Source organism: Phyllobates terribilis, unplaced genomic scaffold (genome assembly GCF_046119375.1).
Source record: "Phyllobates terribilis strain yellow unplaced genomic scaffold, ASM4611937v1 Scaffold_404__1_contigs__length_1715579, whole genome shotgun sequence".
Classification (NCBI taxonomy): Eukaryota; Metazoa; Chordata; class Amphibia; order Anura; family Dendrobatidae; genus Phyllobates; species Phyllobates terribilis.
In genome coordinates this window covers 232,680-254,663 of record NW_027363164.1, presented here as the reverse complement: position 1 = coordinate 254,663, position 21,984 = coordinate 232,680, and the positions used below count along the sequence as shown (strand labels likewise).

Genomic DNA, 21,984 nt, shown 5'->3' with positions numbered 1-21,984 from the left:
CTGCTGCGCTTAAAATTTCTTTTTTGGTTTGCTACAATGCCTTTTCTGAAACGTTGTCTCCTTCTGCTGGAACACTGACTTCTTTCATTTAATGCCTGCAGACTATAAAAGAGAACCCAACCCAAAAAGTTTGGTTGATTAGTCTGTGGCATTCTGTTAAACTGTTGCTTATGGCGGTCTCTGTGAGCTTCTCAGCGACATTCAGCCAGCCAGGTATCCTGCCTGCAGTAGATGGAATGTGGCAATGGAACGCTGCTGCGCGTGTCATAATAGGCTCTGAGCCTTTATATACCTGTGCACAGCAGCAGCCACCTTCAGTCTGCTGCTGGACAGCCAGCAGCAGCAGCAGGAGAGGTATGTAATCAGGAGCCCTCCTGCTAAGGGTAGACAGCTGCTCGTTCCACCCCACCCCCCGCCTTAATTGGTTCTCCTCCCTTCCAACGGTGTTGAGGCGGGTGGGAACAGCAGGGGGTGAAGGTGCTGTGTTTAAAGAGGTGGAGTTATGCAGATCTAAAACGCGTGGATTGCAGCAGCAGCAAGCCGAAAAGTGCAGGCATGTAAGGGATCTAGAGGTTGACAACATGTCTTCTTAACGGGAGTCCAGGAGCTCATCTCCACAAATGGACTTTTCAGGATCCTTGGGTGGCTCCGTAGTTTGAAACCAATTCTGGTTATCGCTTCTCGGCCTTTTGGCTAAGATCAAGTGTAGTATCTGTTCTTATCAGTTCAATATCTGATACGTCCCCTATCTGGGGACCATATATTAAATGGATTTTTAGAACATGGAGATGGAAAAAGAGCTTGCTCTGTCCACTCCACGCATTGACCTGGTATTGCAGTATCTCCAGGACCGGTGCACCCCTTCTTTAATGCAGTTTCTAAAATCAGAAAGAATTGAATTCAATGTTTTTTGTTCATTTTGCTTGTTTGTCGGATTTTGGGATGGACTCTTTGGCTTTGCTTTTCTTCTCCTCATTGGATTTTTCATGTTCAAAGTTGCAGAAGCCAGATTACAAGCTCATTTTGGTTCAACTTCAGCAACTGTGCATTGCATTGCCATGTAATGTGATGCAATGCTATCTTTCTAGCTCTCCCTTTTTACTTCCTTTTGGATAAACAGACATATTAGGCAAGCATTTTGGAGCTTTCACCTAAATAACTACAGGTGGTGAGATAAGCTGCACAATATAATTGACCTTTCAGTATATTGTTGCACACACACCATCTATTTAGCAAATGCCCTTGTTATCAACAGCAGCCTTTTAAACTCACCTGAGCTAACAGGTATGTGCGCTGGTTACTCTGCTGCGCTTAAAATTTCTTTTTTGGTTTGCTACAATGCCTTTTCTGAAACGTTGTCTCCTTCTGCTGGAACACTGACTTCTTTCATTTAATGCCTGCAGACTATAAAAGAGAACCCAACCCAAAAAGTTTGGTTGATTAGTCTGTGGCATTCTGTTAAACTGTTGCTTATGGCGGTCTCTGTGAGCTTCTCAGCGACATTCAGCCAGCCAGGTATCCTGCCTGCAGTAGATGGAATGTGGCAATGGAACGCTGGCTGCGCGTGTCATAATAGGCTCTGAGCCTTTATATACCTGTGCACAGCAGCAGCCACCTTCAGTCTGCTGCTGGACAGCCAGCAGCAGCAGCAGCAGGAGAGGTATGTAATCAGGAGCCCTCCTGCTAAGGGTAGACAGCTGCTCGTTCCACCCCACCCCCCGCCTTAATTGGTTCTCCTCCCTTCCAACGGTGTTGAGGCGGGTGGGAACAGCAGGGGGTGAAGGTGCTGTGTTTAAAGAGGTGGAGTTATGCAGATCTAAAACGCGTGGATTGCAGCAGCAGCAAGCCGAAAAGTGCAGGCATGTAAGGGATCTAGAGGTTGACAACATGTCTTCTTAACGGGAGTCCAGGAGCTCATCTCCACAAATGGACTTTTCAGGATCCTTGGGTGGCTCCGTAGTTTGAAACCAATTCTGGTTATCGCTTCTCGGCCTTTTGGCTGAGATCAGGTGCAGTGATCTAACGGTTGCTGCCTTGGTCTTGGCTGAGAGGTGCCCGGGGTACCCGGCTCCTTGGCCTGGGGGGATCGTCTCACCTTTTGGTGGGACTTCACCCCCCTGCTGCTATTAGGGAGCTGGCTTAGTCCCCGGGCAACAAGTTGCGATCCCCAGGCGAAAGGCCGAGCCCGTGGTGACGGTAAGCCTTTGCCACTTTGGTGAGATGCCTTGTTCATTTCAATTTTCCACTGGCTCCGGCCAGATCAGGAACTCGGTGCGTATCGAGGTTCCAGCAAACCACGTCGGATATGACAACCCCCGTGAGTTCTATGTACAGATTTTGAGAGATCTGTTGAACGTGAAAGATCATGATGTTTACTGCCTGCAGGAGAAGGGGCAGAGTACATATATTCTCACGTTCTCGACCAAGGTTGCCTGCCAGCACTTTTACGAATGCGTTAAGGGCCACCGTAACAGCAAGCTGTTGGACGGAGTGATTTTTACGGGTCTCTATGGCGGAGTTGACGTTCCCCTTGTGGTATACATGTTTAACCCCCATGTGTCCACAGATGATATTGAGCTTTTTCTGAGCAGATATTGTACATCTGTCAGATTTACGGGGAACGTCAAAGGTCGGAGTGGTTTCTGGAATGGGAAACGACGCTTTATGGTACGCTTCAGACTTGACCCTGGGGGTGTAGAAGGCCTTATGCACCCCCCCTCCACAGTGGTGCTGGGAAGAGACCATGGCTACCTCTTCTATGATGGACAACCATTCAGGTGTCGTAGGTGTGGTGACCTTGGTCACATACAGAGCGATTGTAAGAACGAGCGGATGAGTCAGTGCCACAACTGTGGACAATGGGGTCATGCCTCAAAGGACTGTAAGAACAGTAAGACCTGCAGTGGGTGCGGAATGTCTACTCACCTGTTCAGTAATTGTCCGATGCGGACAAGGTCTCGTGGTGGCTCTCGGGCGCCTGCGGCTAGTTCCGCAGGAGTTCCTGCTGATGCCAGCAGGGTCAGCCCGGGTGACCCCAGAAAAAGCTTTGTGGACATTACTAAAGGTCAAAAACAGTCTGACTCAGTCGATGCTCTGTCGGTACCTTTGCGGAAAAACCCGGCCTCTGTAGCCGAGGTCACGCCTTTGCCTACTCCTGCAGGGGTCCAGGTTTCACCTGGTGGGGAGATGGCACCTTCTCAGAGCGGAAATGAGAGGGAACCAAAAAAGAGGCGAAAATCTGGAGCTGTTGGTACCAATCCAGATGTCCATCCAGATACCCCTGCTGATGCCAGCACAGATGTTGGACCAGATGTCTGCCCTGATGCCAGTCCAGACGGATGCCCTGATGCCAATCCAGATGGATGCCCTGATGCCAATCCAGACGGATGCCCTGATGCCAATCCAGATGGATGTCCTGATGCCAACCCAGATGGATGCCCTGATGCCAGTCCAGATGGATGTCCTGATGCCAGTCCAGATGGATGTCCTGGAACCATTCCTGATGGATGTCCTGTTGCCTGCCTGGATGATAGAGGTCGTGCAGTGGTTGGTGAACCTGTTGCTGGTCCTGATGGTCATCCTGCTCCGGAGATGATGTCCCTTGGTGCTCCTGGAGGGTCTGCGGGTATTCCACCTGCTGAAGTGCCTGGTGAGGATCGGGTGGATTCGGAGGATCGGATGGATCTCAGCGCCAGTGGTAAGAGAAGTCGTGAAGAGGCGCAGGAGGAGCATAACCTGCCTCAGATGTCCCGTAAAGTCTTTCTATCTAGTGCTGCAAAAATTCTCAGCCCAGAGGGGACTAACTTAATTGAGGATTTCACGGACTCAGATGAAACGGACAGTTTACGAACTGTGTCATCCCTTCCTTCACCTTCTCTGTCACAAATTATTGATTCAGATTCAGAGTATAATGAATCAATAAAAAACACCTAACATGGCAGAAATCCGTGTTGCCTCACTAAATGTGAGAAGCCTAAAGAGCCCTGTTAGACGGGCTGCTTTGTTTGCTTGGTTAATGACTCTGAACTTTGACATTTTTTTCCTGCAAGAATGCGGTATTGATCACGATTTGTCATACCCCAACTTAAAAATGGACTGGTCAGCAGGACCCTCTATTTGGTCAGGGTCCAATGAAAATAAAGCTGCCGGGGTTGGGATTTTATTCAAATGTCAAAATGTTAATGTTTTATCCATCACTGAAATAGTTCCAGGTCGTGCCTTATCAACTCATGTTATTTTAAATGGTTTTACCTGTCGTCTTATTAATGTTTATGCATCCCCAGAGAAAAATGAGCGTGCTTCCCTTTTTAATGTCATCCCTTTGTTTTTATCAGGTCCGTCCCCTGTGATAGTGGGAGGGGATTTTAACTGTGTCATGTTGGGGGAGGGGAGGAGTGGAGGTGATACTAATGGAAGAACAGACAAAACATCCAGTCTGTTAAAATATTTGACAACGGACCTCAAATTATTAGATGCTTGGAGAAAGTCCTACCCTACTGACCCTGGGCATACATGGAGGGGTAGAGGGATGTCATCTCGTATTGATTTTATTTTTTCCTCTTCTGATGTTTTTAAACCTAGGAATGCTGGTCTAATAGAAAATATTTTTTCTGATCATGTATTACTATACAATGTATTGCAAACTCCACAGGAAGCAAAAGTTGGAAAAGGTATGTGGAAATTGAATGTGCTCTTATTAGAAGACGAACTGGTAAGGGCGGAGTTTTATGCAAAGTATGAGAGTTGGAGAAGACGGAAACACCCAAATCAGAGTATGTTGGGGTGGTGGGAGTGTGTTAAAACCCGTATTAAAGAATTTTTTATTAAAATTGGTAAAAGGAAGGCACGTGAAAAAAGGAAATGTTTTAAAGATTTTAATGTCAGGATGCAAACTCTCCTTAAGCTTAAGGGGTGGGGAGTACCTGGTGTGGATGATGAGATTGCCAAGATCCAGACAGAAATCCAAAAATTCCTGGAACAAAAGGGTAAAGAAATTATATTTAATACCCGTGTGAAATATTTGGAAGAGGGTGAGACCTGCTCAAGGTTTTTCTTTAAAAAAATGAGTGACAAAAAACAAGTGATTACTGAGCTAGAAGGACAATCTTCCACTGAGGGCATTTTAGAGCATACTGCTAATTTTTATAGAGATCTTTTTAGTATTAAAAATGTTGATGAACCTGCTTTTACAGAGAATCTTAATGTTTTATCCCAGTTTTTAAATAAAGATGACCAGATTTTTTTAGCTAAAGAACTTTTACCCAGTGAAATTGAAGAGACCCTTAAGAGTTTTAATAAAGGTAAGGCTCCTGGATCAGATGGCCTTCCTATTGAATTTTATCTTTGCTTTTGGGATCTAATTAAGGAGGATTTTATACAAGTAGTTTGTGAAGCCTCTAAGGCTGATTTATTACCATATTCATGGCGTAAAAGTATGATTACATTAATTTTTAAGAAAGGTGATAAATCAAAGTTGGAGAATTGGAGGCCTATTTCACTATTAAATACAGACTACAAGATTTTAGCTAAAGTTGTTGCTGGTCGTCTTAAAGCAGTTATTAAAAATGTAATTCATCCAGATCAGGTGTGTGGTGTCCCCGGGAGATCAATCTGGGAGCATCTAAACCTAATTCGTGATCTTATCTGGTTTCAAAAAGATAGAAAACAGCCACTAGCTATTTTATCTTTGGATTTTATGAAAGCGTTTGATAGGGTCTCCCACTTTTATCTTTTTAAAGTTATGGGAAAGATGGGGTTCCCTGATTCTTTTATTCAGAAAATTGCGCTTTTATACAAACAGTCATCTGCCCGGATTTTAGTCAATGGTTTTTTAACTAGAGAGGTGGAGCTTCTTTCCGGTGTTAAACAAGGTTGCCCCATGTCCCCACTTTTATTTGTCTGCTCCATTGAGCCACTGTTGTGCCTGCTGCGTCGGGACAAGGTGGTTAGGGGCATTTTTATTCCGGGTGGGGGTGGACAACAAGTTAAAGCCATTGGATATATGGATGACATATCTGTATATGGCACTAGCTCAGCATCTATTAACAGAGCAATTCTAATTACTGAAATTTTTAGTGCTGGGTCTGGGTTTAAGTTGAATATAAATAAATGTGACTGTATGATTATGGGTCAATGGGAGTCAGATCCGCCTAGGGTTCCCACACAAACAGTAGGAATCAAGATCCTGGGTGTCTTGTTTAATCCTGCTAATGATGGTATTGAAAACTGGGATTTGGTTTTGAATAAATTAAATCAGAAGATCTCTTTATGGCAAACTCGAAAACTAACAATGGAGGGCAAGATTCTTGTAATTAAAATGGTTTTGCTTCCTATAATTTTGTATGCCGCTATGGTTTTTCCCCCTAATTCTCTGTATCTTAAAAGACTTATGAAGCCCATGTTTTATTTTCTGTGGGGATCCAAAATGGAGAAATTGAGGAGGGAGGTGGTATGTAAAAGCAAGAAAAATGGGGGTAAAGGGTTCCCTGATTTAAAATTGTTTTTATTTATCAAGTTTTTTGTATTTTGTTGCAAAAGCTTGAATAATGTTGGGGCTTTCTCTTGTTTTCTTAGATATACAACTGGGTTTCTTTTCCGAAAGTTGAACTTCAGTATGACTGTTAATTGTCCTTTTCTCTTATCTCCCCCTAAGCATTACAAGATCTTGGAGAAGGTAATTTCAGAATATGATCTGACCCAAGTTGATCGTCAGCTTTTATTTGATCAACGTAAGTTAACAGTTATTTGTAAGGGACATGAGGAGATGGAGGATGTGTCTAATTTTTCCATCTCCAGGTGCCGCCTGGTGTGGAACAACGTGGCCTGTCCTGCACTTAGCAACTCACAAAAGGATTTAGCTTGGCAGGTTGTTCACCAATGTCTCCCTACGAGAGCTTTTCAGCATCATAGGGGGCTGGTGGCTAGTGCTAGATGTCCCAGAGAAAGATGCGCCCCAAACGAGTCAGTGTTTCATTTACTGTGGGATTGCCCCTACGCACAAGAGCTATGGCAGACGGTGGGCACCCTCCTAAAATGGATATGTGGTATACAAACCCTTAATTGTGACATTATAATATATGGGATAATTAAATGCCCAACCATGAAACAAGCACGAGTCGCATGGCTTATAATAAACTGTTTAAAAGAAGCTTTATGGAAAGTGCGCAATATATTATTGTTTAAACGTGAATTTATTCCTGTCAAAGATTGTATTGGGCTTGCTCTTTGTGAAATGTTTACATACTACCTGAGAGATTGTAAAAAGATGGGAATCAATGAAGCAAAAAAGCTATGGTGTTTGCAAATTTGGAATATGTATTTATTTATGTAAATTATATGCAAAACTGTGTTTTATGCTTTTTATGCTTTTAAGTGCATTTTAATTCTGACTCTGTATTAGTTTTATGTCATATTTTATTCCAGTATTTGTGATTTGTTTCAAATATTGTATCGGATATGTTCTTTGTGAAAAGTTTTCATACTACCTGATTGTAAAAAGATAAAGTTAAAAAGCTATGGTGTTTGCATTTGACATATGTATTTATTTATGCAAATTATATGCAAAACTGTGTTTTATGCTTTTTATGCTTTTATGCGCTTTTTAAATCTGACCTTGTATTTGTTTTATGTCATATTTTATTCAAGTCTTTGTGATTTGTTTGTAATTTATGATGTATGTCTGATTTAAATAAAGCTTGTTTGAAAACGGATCTGTTCTTATCAGTTTAATATCTGATACGTCCCCTATCTGGGGACCATATATTAAATGGATTTTTAGAACAGGGAGATGGAAAAAGAGCTTGCTCTGTCCACTCCACGCATTGACCTGGTATTGCAGTATCTCCAGGACCGGTGCACCCCTTCTTTAATGCAGTTTCTAAAATCAGAAAGAATTGAATTCAATGTTTTTTGTTCATTTTGCTTGTTTGTCGGATTTTGGGATGGACTCTTTGGCTTTGCTTTTCTTCTCCTCATTGAATTTTTCATGTTCAAAGTTGCAGAAGCCAGATTACAAGCTCATTTTGGTTCAACTTCAGCAACTGTGCATTGCATTGCCATGTAATGTGATGCAATGCTATCTTTCTAGCTCTCCCTTTTTACTTCCTTTTGGATAAACAGACATATTAGGCAAGCATTTTGGAGCTTTCACCTAAATAACTACAGGTGGTGAGATAAGCTGCACAATATAATTGACCTTTCAGTATATTGTTGCACACACACCATCTATTTAGCAAATGCCCTTGTTATCAACAGCAGCCTTTTAAACTCACCTGAGCTAACAGGTATGTGCGCTGGTTACTCTGCTGCGCTTAAAATTTCTTTTTTGGTTTGCTACAATGCCTTTTCTGAAACGTTGTCTCCTTCTGCTGGAACACTGACTTCTTTCATTTAATGCCTGCAGACTATAAAAGAGAACCCAACCCAAAAAGTTTGGTTGATTAGTCTGTGGCATTCTGTTAAACTGTTGCTTATGGCGGTCTCTGTGAGCTTCTCAGCGACATTCAGCCAGCCAGGTATCCTGCCTGCAGTAGATGGAATGTGGCAATGGAACGCTGGCTGCGCGTGTCATAATAGGCTCTGAGCCTTTATATACCTGTGCACAGCAGCAGCCACCTTCAGTCTGCTGCTGGAAAGCCAGCAGCAGCAGCAGCAGGAGAGGTATGTAATCAGGAGCCCTCCTGCTAAGGGTAGAAAGCTGCTCGTTCCACCCCACCCCCCGCCTTAATTGGTTCTCCTCCCTTCCAACGGTGTTGAGGCGGGTGGGAACAGCAGGGGGTGAAGGTGCTGTGTTTAAAGAGGTGGAGTTATGCAGATCTAAAACGCGTGGATTGCAGCAGCAGCAAGCCGAAAAGTGCAGGCATGTAAGGGATCTAGAGGTTGACAACATGTCTTCTTAACGGGAGTCCAGGAGCTCATATCCACAAATGGACTTTTCAGGATCCTTGGGTGGCTCCGTAGTTTGAAACCAATTCTGGTTATCGCTTCTCGGCCTTTTGGCTAAGATCAAGTGTAGTATCTGTTCTTATCAGTTTAATATCTGATACGTCCCCTATCTGGGGACCATATATTAAATGGATTTTTAGAACAGGGAGATGGAAAAAGAGCTTGCTCTGTCCACTCCACGCATTGACCTGGTATTGCAGTATCTCCAGGACCGGTGCACCCCTTCTTTAATGCAGTTTCTAAAATCAGAAAGAATTGAATTCAATGTTTTTTGTTCATTTTGCTTGTTTGTCGGATTTTGGGATGGACTCTTTGGCTTTGCTTTTCTTCTCCTCATTGGATTTTTCATGTTCAAAGTTGCAGAAGCCAGATTACAAGGTCATTTTGGTTCAACTTCAGCAACTGTGCATTGCATTGCCATGTAATGTGATGCAATGCTATCTTTCTAGCTCTCCCTTTTTACTTCCTTTTGGATAAACAGACATATTAGGCAAGCATTTTGGAGCTTTCACCTAAATAACTACAGGTGGTGAGATAAGCTGCACAATATAATTGACCTTTCAGTATATTGTTGCACACACACCATCTATTTAGCAAATGCCCTTGTTATCAACAGCAGCCTTTTAAACTCACCTGAGCTAACAGGTATGTGCGCTGGTTACTCTGCTGCGCTTAAAATTTCTTTTTTGGTTTGCTACAATGCCTTTTCTGAAACGTTGTCTCCTTCTGCTGGAACACTGACTTCTTTCATTTAATGCCTGCAGACTATAAAAGAGAACCCAACCCAAAAAGTTTGGTTGATTAGTCTGTGGCATTCTGTTAAACTGTTGCTTATGGCGGTCTCTGTGAGCTTCTCAGCGACATTCAGCCAGCCAGGTATCCTGCCTGCAGTAGATGGAATGTGGCAATGGAACGCTGGCTGCGCGTGTCATAATAGGCTCTGAGCCTTTATATACCTGTGCACAGCAGCAGCCACCTTCAGTCTGCTGCTGGACAGCCAGCAGCAGCAGCAGCAGGAGAGGTATGTAATCAGGAGCCCTCCTGCTAAGGGTAGACAGCTGCTCGTTCCACCCCACCCCCCGCCTTAATTGGTTCTCCTCCCTTCCAACGGTGTTGAGGCGGGTGGGAACAGCAGGGGGTGAAGGTGCTGTGTTTAAAGAGGTGGAGTTATGCAGATCTAAAACGCGTGGATTGCAGCAGCAGCAAGCCGAAAAGTGCAGGCATGTAAGGGATCTAGAGGTTGACAACATGTCTTCTTAACGGGAGTCCAGGAGCTCATCTCCACAAATGGACTTTTCAGGATCCTTGGGTGGCTCCGTAGTTTGAAACCAATTCTGGTTATCGCTTCTCGGCCTTTTGGCTAAGATCAAGTGTAGTATCTGTTCTTATCAGTTTAATATCTGATACGTCCCCTATCTGGGGACCATATATTAAATGGATTTTTAGAACAGGGAGATGGAAAAAGAGCTTGCTCTGTCCACTCCACGCATTGACCTGGTATTGCAGTATCTCCAGGACCGGTGCACCCCTTCTTTAATGCAGTTTCTAAAATCAGAAAGAATTGAATTCAATGTTTTTTGTTCATTTTGCTTGTTTGTCGGATTTTGGGATGGACTCTTTGGCTTTGCTTTTCTTCTCCTCATTGGATTTTTCATGTTCAAAGTTGCAGAAGCCAGATTACAAGGTCATTTTGGTTCAACTTCAGCAACTGTGCATTGCATTGCCATGTAATGTGATGCAATGCTATCTTTCTAGCTCTCCCTTTTTACTTCCTTTTGGATAAACAGACATATTAGGCAAGCATTTTGGAGCTTTCACCTAAATAACTACAGGTGGTGAGATAAGCTGCACAATATAATTGACCTTTCAGTATATTGTTGCACACACACCATCTATTTAGCAAATGCCCTTGTTATCAACAGCAGCCTTTTAAACTCACCTGAGCTAACAGGTATGTGCGCTGGTTACTCTGCTGCGCTTAAAATTTCTTTTTTGGTTTGCTACAATGCCTTTTCTGAAACGTTGTCTCCTTCTGCTGGAACACTGACTTCTTTCATTTAATGCCTGCAGACTATAAAAGAGAACCCAACCCAAAAAGTTTGGTTGATTAGTCTGTGGCATTCTGTTAAACTGTTGCTTATGGCGGTCTCTGTGAGCTTCTCAGCGACATTCAGCCAGCCAGGTATCCTGCCTGCAGTAGATGGAATGTGGCAATGGAACGCTGGCTGCGCGTGTCATAATAGGCTCTGAGCCTTTATATACCTGTGCACAGCAGCAGCCACCTTCAGTCTGCTGCTGGACAGCCAGCAGCAGCAGCAGCAGGAGAGGTATGTAATCAGGAGCCCTCCTGCTAAGGGTAGACAGCTGCTCGTTCCACCCCACCCCCCGCCTTAATTGGTTCTCCTCCCTTCCAACGGTGTTGAGGCGGGTGGGAACAGCAGGGGGTGAAGGTGCTGTGTTTAAAGAGGTGGAGTTATGCAGATCTAAAACGCGTGGATTGCAGCAGCAGCAAGCCGAAAAGTGCAGGCATGTAAGGGATCTAGAGGTTGACAACATGTCTTCTTAACGGGAGTCCAGGAGCTCATCTCCACAAATGGACTTTTCAGGATCCTTGGGTGGCTCCGTAGTTTGAAACCAATTCTGGTTATCGCTTCTCGGCCTTTTGGCTAAGATCAAGTGTAGTATCTGTTCTTATCAGTTTAATATCTGATACGTCCCCTATCTGGGACCATATATTAAATGGATTTTTAGAACAGGGAGATGGAAAAAGAGCTTGCTCTGTCCACTCCACGCATTGACCTGGTATTGCAGTATCTCCAGGACCGGTGCACCCCTTCTTTAATGCAGTTTCTAAAATCAGAAAGAATTGAATTCAATGTTTTTTGTTCATTTTGCTTGTTTGTCGGATTTTGGGATGGACTCTTTGGCTTTGCTTTTCTTCTCCTCATTGGATTTTTCATGTTCAAAGTTGCAGAAGCCAGATTACAAGCTCATTTTGGTTCAACTTCAGCAACTGTGCATTGCATTGCCATGTAATGTGATGCAATGCTATCTTTCTAGCTCTCCCTTTTTACTTCCTTTTGGATAAACAGACATATTAGGCAAGCATTTTGGAGCTTTCACCTAAATAACTACAGGTGGTGAGATAAGCTGCACAATATAATTGACCTTTCAGTATATTGTTGCACACACACCATCTATTTAGCAAATGCCCTTGTTATCAACAGCAGCCTTTTAAACTCACCTGAGCTAACAGGTATGTGCGCTGGTTACTCTGCTGCGCTTAAAATTTCTTTTTTGGTTTGCTACAATGCCTTTTCTGAAACGTTGTCTCCTTCTGCTGGAACACTGACTTCTTTCATTTAATGCCTGCAGACTATAAAAGAGAACCCAACCCAAAAAGTTTGGTTGATTAGTCTGTGGCATTCTGTTAAACTGTTGCTTATGGCGGTCTCTGTGAGCTTCTCAGCGACATTCAGCCAGCCAGGAATCCTGCCTGCAGTAGATGGAATGTGGCAATGGAACGCTGGCTGCGCGTGTCATAATAGGCTCTGAGCCTTTATATACCTGTGCACAGCAGCAGCCACCTTCAGTCTGCTGCTGGACAGCCAGCAGCAGCAGCAGCAGGAGAGGTATGTAATCAGGAGCCCTCCTGCTAAGGGTAGACAGCTGCTCGTTCCACCCCACCCCCCGCCTTAATTGGTTCTCCTCCCTTCCAACGGTGTTGAGGCGGGTGGGAACAGCAGGGGGTGAAGGTGCTGTGTTTAAAGAGGTGGAGTTATGCAGATCTAAAACGCGTGGATTGCAGCAGCAGCAAGCCGAAAAGTGCAGGCATGTAAGGGATCTAGAGGTTGACAACATGTCTTCTTAACGGGAGTCCAGGAGCTCATCTCCACAAATGGACTTTTCAGGATCCTTGGGTGGCTCCGTAGTTTGAAACCAATTCTGGTTATCGCTTCTCGGCCTTTTGGCTAAGATCAAGTGTAGTATATTTTGAAAAGGCAGTTTTGTCCTTGGGCTGCCCTAGTAAATTGATGCATATTACACACTGGTTTGGTGCACTTGTTAGTACGCCAGGTGGCTCATAGAGTTATCTGATGGAAAACATGGCCCTCCAGGATCGAAGTCACTATGCTGGGTAAGTGTGAGGGCTTTGGAGCAATGTGCCCCAGGAGTAGGCGCCCTGGTGGGAGTCCAAGCTTACTGGGACTGGGAACCCCAGAAAGACTTGGCTTCGTAGCACGCCGCACCTTTGCCAATCATACTTTCTGAGCAACCCCCCCTATTCCTGGCCTCCGGGCTAGGAAGGGGAATTTTTATAAACCCGGTCGGAGGTCCGGTCAGCTTTGGGCTGAGAAACCAACACAGGCTCCAGCTCCACTAGGGTGGCAGCCTAGATGGAAGCTGGGAGCACGAAAACGGCTCTTCTCCGGCTTCGGCTAGGGAGAGCATCGGAGATCCCTGACCCTCGCTGTGGCCTTCTGGCTCGGGGGGATGGGGATGGTTTATTGGGGACCCTCTCCTCCGGGAAGGGTCCACATGAATCCTCGCCTCGTGCGCTGTTTTGGTGTGACTTCGGTCACATTTTTCAGTGCCTTGGATGCAGCTTCAATCAAAAAAATCTGTTCTTATCAGTTTAATATCTGATACGTCCCCTATCTGGGGACCATATATTAAATGGATTTTTAGAACAGGGAGATGGAAAAAGAGCTTGCTCTGTCCACTCCACGCATTGACCTGGTATTGCAGTATCTCCAGGACCGGTGCACCCCTTCTTTAATGCAGTTTCTAAAATCAGAAAGAATTGAATTCAATGTTTTTTGTTCATTTTGCTTGTTTTTCGGATTTTGGGATGGACTCTTTGGCTTTGCTTTTCTTCTCCTCATTGGATTTTTCATGTTCAAAGTTGCAGAAGCCAGATTACAAGCTCATTTTGGTTCAACTTCAGCAACTGTGCATTGCATTGCCATGTAATGTGATGCAATGCTATCTTTCTAGCTCTCCCTTTTTACTTCCTTTTGGATAAACAGACATATTAGGCAAGCATTTTGGAGCTTTCACCTAAATAACTACAGGTGGTGAGATAAGCTGCACAATATAATTGACCTTTCAGTATATTGTTGCACACACACCATCTATTTAGCAAATGCCCTTGTTATCAACAGCAGCCTTTTAAACTCACCTGAGCTAACAGGTATGTGCGCTGGTTACTCTGCTGCGCTTAAAATTTCTTTTTTGGTTTGCTACAATGCCTTTTCTGAAACGTTGTCTCCTTCTGCTGGAACACTGACTTCTTTCATTTAATGCCTGCAGACTACAAAAGAGAACCCAACCCAAAAAGTTTGGTTGATTAGTCTGTGGCATTCTGTTAAACTGTTGCTTATGGCGGTCTCTGTGAGCTTCTCAGCGACATTCAGCCAGCCAGGTATCCTGCCTGCAGTAGATGGAATGTGGCAATGGAACGCTGGCTGCGCGTGTCATAATAGGCTCTGAGCCTTTATATACCTGTGCACAGCAGCAGCCACCTTCAGTCTGCTGCTGGACAGCCAGCAGCAGCAGCAGCAGGAGAGGTATGTAATCAGGAGCCCTCCTGCTAAGGGTAGACAGCTGCTCGTTCCACCCCACCCCCCGCCTTAATTGGTTCTCCTCCCTTCCAACGGTGTTGAGGCGGGTGGGAACAGCAGGGGGTGAAGGTGCTGTGTTTAAAGAGGTGGAGTTATGCAGATCTAAAACGCGTGGATTGCAGCAGCAGCAAGCCGAAAAGTGCAGGCATGTAAGGGATCTAGAGGTTGACAACATGTCTTCTTAACGGGAGTCCAGGAGCTCATCTCCACAAATGGACTTTTCAGGATCCTTGGGTGGCTCCGTAGTTTGAAACCAATTCTGGTTATCGCTTCTCGGCCTTTTGGCTAAGATCAAGTGTAGTATCTGTTCTTATCAGTTTAATATCTGATACGTCCCCTATCTGGGGACCATATATTAAATGGATTTTTAGAACAGGGAGATGGAAAAAGAGCTTGCTCTGTCCACTCCACGCATTGACCTGGTATTGCAGTATCTCCAGGACCGGTGCACCCCTTCTTTAATGCAGTTTCTAAAATCAGAAAGAATTGAATTCAATGTTTTTTGTTCATTTTGCTTGTTTGTCGGATTTTGGGATGGACTCTTTGGCTTTGCTTTTCTTCTCCTCATTGGATTTTTCATGTTCAAAGTTGCAGAAGCCAGATTACAAGCTCATTTTGGTTCAACTTCAGCAACTGTGCATTGCATTGCCATGTAATGTGATGCAATGCTATCTTTCTAGCTCTCCCTTTTTACTTCCTTTTGGATAAACAGACATATTAGGCAAGCATTTTGGAGCTTTCACCTAAATAACTACAGGTGGTGAGATAAGCTGCACAATATAATTGACCTTTCAGTATATTGTTGCACACACACCATCTATTTAGCAAATGCCCTTGTTATCAACAGCAGCCTTTTAAACTCACCTGAGCTAACAGGTATGTGCGCTGGTTACTCTGCTGCGCTTAAAATTTCTTTTTTGGTTTGCTACAATGCCTTTTCTGAAACGTTGTCTCCTTCTGCTGGAACACTGACTTCTTTCATTTAATGCCTGCAGACTATAAAAGAGAACCCAACCCAAAAAGTTTGGTTGATTAGTCTGTGGCATTCTGTTAAACTGTTGCTTATGGCGGTCTCTGTGAGCTTCTCAGCGACATTCAGCCAGCCAGGTATCCTGCCTGCAGTAGATGGAATGTGGCAATGGAACGCTGGCTGCGCGTGTCATAATAGGCTCTGAGCCTTTATATACCTGTGCACAGCAGCAGCCACCTTCAGTCTGCTGCTGGACAGCCAGCAGCAGCAGCAGGAGAGGTATGTAATCAGGAGCCCTCCTGCTAAGGGTAGACAGCTGCTCGTTCCACCCCACCCCCCGCCTTAATTGGTTCTCCTCCCTTCCAACGGTGTTGAGGCGGGTGGGAACAGCAGGGGGTGAAGGTGCTGTGTTTAAAGAGGTGGAGTTATGCAGATCTAAAACGCGTGGATTGCAGCAGCAGCAAGCCGAAAAGTGCAGGCATGTAAGGGATCTAGAGGTTGACAACATGTCTTCTTAACGGGAGTCCAGGAGCTCATCTCCACAAATGGACTTTTCAGGATCCTTGGGTGGCTCCGTAGTTTGAAACCAATTCTGGTTATCGCTTCTCGGCCTTTTGGCTAAGATCAAGTGTAGTATCTGTTCTTATCAGTTTAATATCTGATACGTCCCCTATCTGGGGACCATATATTAAATGGATTTTTAGAACAGGGAGATGGAAAAAGAGCTTGCTCTGTCCACTCCACGCATTGACCTGGTATTGCAGTATCTCCAGGACCGGTGCACCCCTTCTTTAATGCAGTTTCTAAAATCAGAAAGAATTGAATTCAATGTTTTTTGTTCATTTTGCTTGTTTGTCGGATTTTGGGATGGACTCTTTGGCTTTGCTTTTCTTCTCCTCATTGGATTTTTCATGTTCAAAGTTGCAGAAGCCAGATTACAAGCTCATTTTGGTTCAACTTCAGCAACTGTGCATTGCATTGCCATGTAATGTGATGCAATGCTATCTTTCTAGCTCTCCCTTTTTACTTCCTTTTGGATAAACAGACATATTAGGCAAGCATTTTGGAGCTTTCACCTAAATAACTACAGGTGGTGAGATAAGCTGCACAATATAATTGACCTTTCAGTATATTGTTGCACACACACCATCTATTTAGCAAATGCCCTTGTTATCAACAGCAGCCTTTTAAACTCACCTGAGCTAACAGGTATGTGCGCTGGTTACTCTGCTGCGCTTAAAATTTCTTTTTTGGTTTGCTACAATGCCTTTTCTGAAACGTTGTCTCCTTCTGCTGGAACACTGACTTCTTTCATTTAATGCCTGCAGACTATAAAAGAGAACCCAACCCAAAAAGTTTGGTTGATTAGTCTGTGGCATTCTGTTAAACTGTTGCTTATGGCGGTCTCTGTGAGCTTCTCAGCGACATTCAGCCAGCCAGGTATCCTGCCTGCAGTAGATGGAATGTGGCAATGGAACGCTGGCTGCGCGTGTCATAATAGGCTCTGAGCCTTTATATACCTGTGCACAGCAGCAGCCACCTTCAGTCTGCTGCTGGACAGCCAGCAGCAGCAGCAGCAGGAGAGGTATGTAATCAGGAGCCCTCCTGCTAAGGGTAGACAGCTGCTCGTTCCACCCCACCCCCCGCCTTAATTGGTTCTCCTCCCTTCCAACGGTGTTGAGGCGGGTGGGAACAGCAGGGGGTGAAGGTGCTGTGTTTAAAGAGGTGGAGTTATGCAGATCTAAAACGCGTGGATTGCAGCAGCAGCAAGCCGAAAAGTGCAGGCATGTAAGGGATCTAGAGGTTGACAACATGTCTTCTTAACGGGAGTCCAGGAGCTCATCTCCACAAATGGACTTTTCAGGATCCTTGGGTGGCTCCGTAGTTTGAAACCAATTCTGGTTATCGCTTCTCGGCCTTTTGGCTAAGATCAAGTGTAGTATCTGTTCTTATCAGTTTAATATCTGATACGTCCCCTATCTGGGGACCATATATTAAATGGATTTTTAGAACAGGGAGATGGAAAAAGAGCTTGCTCTGTCCACTCCACGCATTGACCTGGTATTGCAGTATCTCCAGGACCGGTGCACCCCTTCTTTAATGCAGTTTCTAAAATCAGAAAGAATTGAATTCAATGTTTTTTGTTCATTTTGCTTGTTTGTCGGATTTTGGGATGGACTCTTTGGCTTTGCTTTTCTTCTCCTCATTGGATTTTTCATGTTCAAAGTTGCAGAAGCCAGATTACAAGCTCATTTTGGTTCAACTTCAGCAACTGTGCATTGCATTGCCATGTAATGTGATGCAATGCTATCTTTCTAGCTCTCCCTTTTTACTTCCTTTTGGATAAACAGACATATTAGGCAAGCATTTTGGAGCTTTCACCTAAATAACTACAGGTGGTGAGATAAGCTGCACAATATAATTGACCTTTCAGTATATTGTTGCACACACACCATCTATTTAGCAAATGCCCTTGTTATCAACAGCAGCCTTTTAAACTCACCTGAGCTAACAGGTATGTGCGCTGGTTACTCTGCTGCGCTTAAAATTTCTTTTTTGGTTTGCTACAATGCCTTTTCTGAAACGTTGTCTCCTTCTGCTGGAACACTGACTTCTTTCATTTAATGCCTGCAGACTATAAAAGAGAACCCAACCCAAAAAGTTTGGTTGATTAGTCTGTGGCATTCTGTTAAACTGTTGCTTATGGCGGTCTCTGTGAGCTTCTCAGCGACATTCAGCCAGCCAGGTATCCTGCCTGCAGTAGATGGAATGTGGCAATGGAACGCTGGCTGCGCGTGTCATAATAGGCTCTGAGCCTTTATATACCTGTGCACAGCAGCAGCCACCTTCAGTCTGCTGCTGGACAGCCAGCAGCAGCAGCAGGAGAGGTATGTAATCAGGAGCCCTCCTGCTAAGGGTAGACAGCTGCTCGTTCCACCCCACCCCCCGCCTTAATTGGTTCTCCTCCCTTCCAACGGTGTTGAGGCGGGTGGGAACAGCAGGGGGTGAAGGTGCTGTGTTTAAAGAGGTGGAGTTATGCAGATCTAAAACGCGTGGATTGCAGCAGCAGCAAGCCGAAAAGTGCAGGCATGTAAGGGATCTAGAGGTTGACAACATGTCTTCTTAACGGGAGTCCAGGAGCTCATCTCCACAAATGGACTTTTCAGGATCCTTGGGTGGCTCCGTAGTTTGAAACCAATTCTGGTTATCGCTTCTCGGCCTTTTGGCTAAGATCAAGTGTAGTATCTGTTCTTATCAGTTTAATATCTGATACGTCCCCTATCTGGGGACCATATATTAAATGGATTTTTAGAACAGGGAGATGGAAAAAGAGCTTGCTCTGTCCACTCCACGCATTGACCTGGTATTGCAGTATCTCCAGGACCGGTGCACCCCTTCTTTAATGCAGTTTCTAAAATCAGAAAGAATTGAATTCAATGTTTTTTGTTCATTTTGCTTGTTTGTCGGATTTTGGGATGGACTCTTTGGCTTTGCTTTTCTTCTCCTCATTGGATTTTTCATGTTCAAAGTTGCAGAAGCCAGATTACAAGCTCATTTTGGTTCAACTTCAGCAACTGTGCATTGCATTGCCATGTAATGTGATGCAATGCTATCTTTCTAGCTCTCCCTTTTTACTTCCTTTTGGATAAACAGACATATTAGGCAAGCATTTTGGAGCTTTCACCTAAATAACTACAGGTGGTGAGATAAGCTGCACAATATAATTGACCTTTCAGTATATTGTTGCACACACACCATCTATTTAGCAAATGCCCTTGTTATCAACAGCAGCCTTTTAAACTCACCTGAGCTAACAGGTATGTGCGCTGGTTACTCTGCTGCGCTTAAAATTTCTTTTTTGGTTTGCTACAATGCCTTTTCTGAAACGTTGTCTCCTTCTGCTGGAACACTGACTTCTTTCATTTAATGCCTGCAGACTATAAAAGAGAACCCAACCCAAAAAGTTTGGTTGATTAGTCTGTGGCATTCTGTTAAACTGTTGCTTATGGCGGTCTCTGTGAGCTTCTCAGCGACATTCAGCCAGCCAGGTATCCTGCCTGCAGTAGATGGAATGTGGCAATGGAACGCTGGCTGCGCGTGTCATAATAGGCTCTGAGCCTTTATATACCTGTGCACAGCAGCAGCCACCTTCAGTCTGCTGCTGGACAGCCAGCAGCAGCAGCAGCAGGAGAGGTATGTAATCAGGAGCCCTCCTGCTAAGGGTAGACAGCTGCTCGTTCCACCCCACCCCCCGCCTTAATTGGTTCTCCTCCCTTCCAACGGTGTTGAGGCAGGTGGGAACAGCAGGGGGTGAAGGTGCTGTGTTTAAAGAGGTGGAGTTATGCAGATCTAAAACGCGTGGATTGCAGCAGCAGCAAGCCGAAAAGTGCAGGCATGTAAGGGATCTAGAGGTTGACAACATGTCTTCTTAACGGGAGTCCAGGAGCTCATCTCCACAAATGGACTTTTCAGGATCCTTGGGTGGCTCCGTAGTTTGAAACCAATTCTGGTTATCGCTTCTCGGCCTTTTGGCAAGATCAGTGGTGGTTTTCTGCTGCTGGTGTTGTTTGGAGGGCAGTTGTGACTGGGGTTCCCCCTTGTGGGGCCCTAGTGTGCGATTGAGCGGCGATTGTGTTTATCTGCTGTAAAAATGGTGGAGAAAACACGTGGATTAGAGGACTCGGTCCGTCTGAAGGTGGCTGCAGGTCATGAAGGAGAAATCGGTTTGGACCAAGTTTGCGTTGATGTCTTGAAGAACATTAATGGCTTGAAGGTAACGGATGTATTGGCACTGCAGGATTTTCAGAAACAAGGAATTTATGATATCACTTTTGTTTCTTTGAGTATTTGCCAGAGAGTCTACATGGAGTTGGTACGAATGAAGGAAGAAAAGGAATTGAAATGCCTAGAGTTTATTGCACTGGAACCTCTGTTCCAGCAGACATATAAGTATGTGGTTGTGCACATGTATAACCCTAAAGTTCCGGATGAGACTGTTTCCAATTTTTTAGCTCGGTATTGTAGTGAGGTTAAATTTTTGGGAAGAATGAAGAACAAATACAATTATCTAAATGGCAAGAGGAGATATGTTGTAAAACTGAGACCGGATGATAGAGCTATTGGGGGTGCCAAGAGCATTCCTGCACAGTTTTCTATCGGAGGAGAAAGGGGATTTTGTTTTTATAATGGACAGATGGAATATTGTAGGAAGTGTCATGAGTTTGGACATGTTCAGAAAGATTGTCCAGTGCAAGGTGATGTTTGTAGAGGTTGTGGGAAATCTGGGCATGTTGCAAGTGGTTGCCCAATGAATAAGGTGTGTGATTTGTGTGGACATGCAGATCACCTTGCAAGGAAATGTAGATTGTGGGCTCAGATTCCTAGGTCACAGGTGGACGCTGAAGAGAGGCAGAAGAAGACTCGGCAGGAAAGTGGGGAGGAGGGCGAAGGCTCAGACTCAGAGGGGGAAAGCCAAAAACAAGATGGTGGTAGGGGAAGAGACCATGCGGTGCCCAAGATGGAGGAAAAGGGGCGGAGCCAGAAGAAAGTTGGTTTGAGGGAGGGGCTGGAAGTAATAAACAAAGTAGCTGATGTGCATGGCCCGGGTGATGGGATGGATTTGTCTAATATGGCGGAGTCAGTGAATCCTGTTTTGGGAAGAGATGGGGGTGAGGAAATGGAGGTTTTGGAGGAGGAGGATTCTGATTCGGATGGAACTATAACCCCTCAGCAGCGTGATAGGGTTAACAGTGATTGGAGTGAAAATGAGGAGGAAGATGATGGCAAGGAGGAGAGTTATGCCTCCGTGATTAAAAGAAGTAAGGTGGAGGGGTGTTGGTCTGGGGGGCAGGAAGATCCAGTCTCCCTAAGACCAGGTTATTCTAACAGGGACTCGAGTTCTGAGTCGCCTGATATACGTAGAAAAGTGGGTGGCAGGAGTGGGTTTTCTCCTGGTTCATGATGGATCGGGTATGGTGGAGATTTTTTCCTGTTGTTATGATGGCGTTGTGTGTTGCTTCTCTGAATGTACGAGGGATTGGTTCTGCTTGTAGGAGAGCAGGGATACTGGAGTACATTGACAGTGTGAATGCAGATATTGTCTGTCTGCAGGAATGTGTAATTAAATCTGCCCCGCATGAGAGTGAGTGGAATAAGGGGCAATCTTTTTGGTCCCCATGCTCAGAAAACAGGAATGAAGGGGTGGGCATTTTACTGTGTAATTCCAGTCTAAAGGTTTTAGAGTTTAAAGTAATCATACCTGGGAGATGTTTGTTTTTATTAGTGGATTTTTTAGGTCAGCGGGTACGGGTTTTTAATGTTTATGCCCCTGCTGATAAACAAGCAAGAGTTGGGTTTTTGGAGTCTCTAAAGTTGTTTTTACCAGGCAGAGACTTCACTATAGTGGCTGGAGATTTTAATTGTGTCAGATCCGCAAAAGATCGTAAG

At 44.6% G+C, this 21,984-nt stretch overlaps 9 non-coding genes and 2 pseudogenes across 9 annotated transcripts; all 11 read left to right on the top strand.

Annotated features, from left to right (window-relative positions):
* Nucleotides 1-673: 673 nt before the first annotated feature.
* LOC141225582 (U2 spliceosomal RNA) lies at nt 674-864 on the top strand. The gene has a single exon (XR_012292853.1). It is a non-coding gene; the product is annotated as a U2 spliceosomal RNA (small nuclear RNA).
* A 6,825-nt stretch (nt 865-7,689) lies between these two features.
* Nucleotides 7,690-7,862, top strand: LOC141225663 (U2 spliceosomal RNA; annotated as a pseudogene).
* Nucleotides 7,863-8,977: 1,115 nt separating this feature from the next.
* LOC141225207 (U2 spliceosomal RNA) lies at nt 8,978-9,168 on the top strand. The gene has a single exon (XR_012292486.1). It is a non-coding gene; the product is annotated as a U2 spliceosomal RNA (small nuclear RNA).
* A 1,115-nt stretch (nt 9,169-10,283) lies between these two features.
* LOC141225206 (U2 spliceosomal RNA) lies at nt 10,284-10,474 on the top strand. Its single transcript, XR_012292485.1, has one exon. It is a non-coding gene; the product is annotated as a U2 spliceosomal RNA (small nuclear RNA).
* Nucleotides 10,475-11,589: 1,115 nt separating this feature from the next.
* On the top strand, nt 11,590-11,779 carry LOC141225609 (U2 spliceosomal RNA). The gene has a single exon (XR_012292880.1). It is a non-coding gene; the product is annotated as a U2 spliceosomal RNA (small nuclear RNA).
* A 1,115-nt stretch (nt 11,780-12,894) lies between these two features.
* Nucleotides 12,895-13,010, top strand: LOC141225150 (U2 spliceosomal RNA; annotated as a pseudogene).
* A 524-nt stretch (nt 13,011-13,534) lies between these two features.
* LOC141225624 (U2 spliceosomal RNA) lies at nt 13,535-13,717 on the top strand. Its single transcript, XR_012292895.1, has one exon. It is a non-coding gene; the product is annotated as a U2 spliceosomal RNA (small nuclear RNA).
* A 1,115-nt stretch (nt 13,718-14,832) lies between these two features.
* Nucleotides 14,833-15,023, top strand: LOC141225205 (U2 spliceosomal RNA). Its single transcript, XR_012292484.1, has one exon. It is a non-coding gene; the product is annotated as a U2 spliceosomal RNA (small nuclear RNA).
* A 1,112-nt stretch (nt 15,024-16,135) lies between these two features.
* LOC141225204 (U2 spliceosomal RNA) lies at nt 16,136-16,326 on the top strand. The gene has a single exon (XR_012292483.1). It is a non-coding gene; the product is annotated as a U2 spliceosomal RNA (small nuclear RNA).
* A 1,115-nt stretch (nt 16,327-17,441) lies between these two features.
* LOC141225203 (U2 spliceosomal RNA) lies at nt 17,442-17,632 on the top strand. Its single transcript, XR_012292482.1, has one exon. It is a non-coding gene; the product is annotated as a U2 spliceosomal RNA (small nuclear RNA).
* Nucleotides 17,633-18,744: 1,112 nt separating this feature from the next.
* On the top strand, nt 18,745-18,935 carry LOC141225202 (U2 spliceosomal RNA). Its single transcript, XR_012292481.1, has one exon. It is a non-coding gene; the product is annotated as a U2 spliceosomal RNA (small nuclear RNA).
* The last annotated feature ends 3,049 nt before the right edge of the window (nt 18,936-21,984 follow it).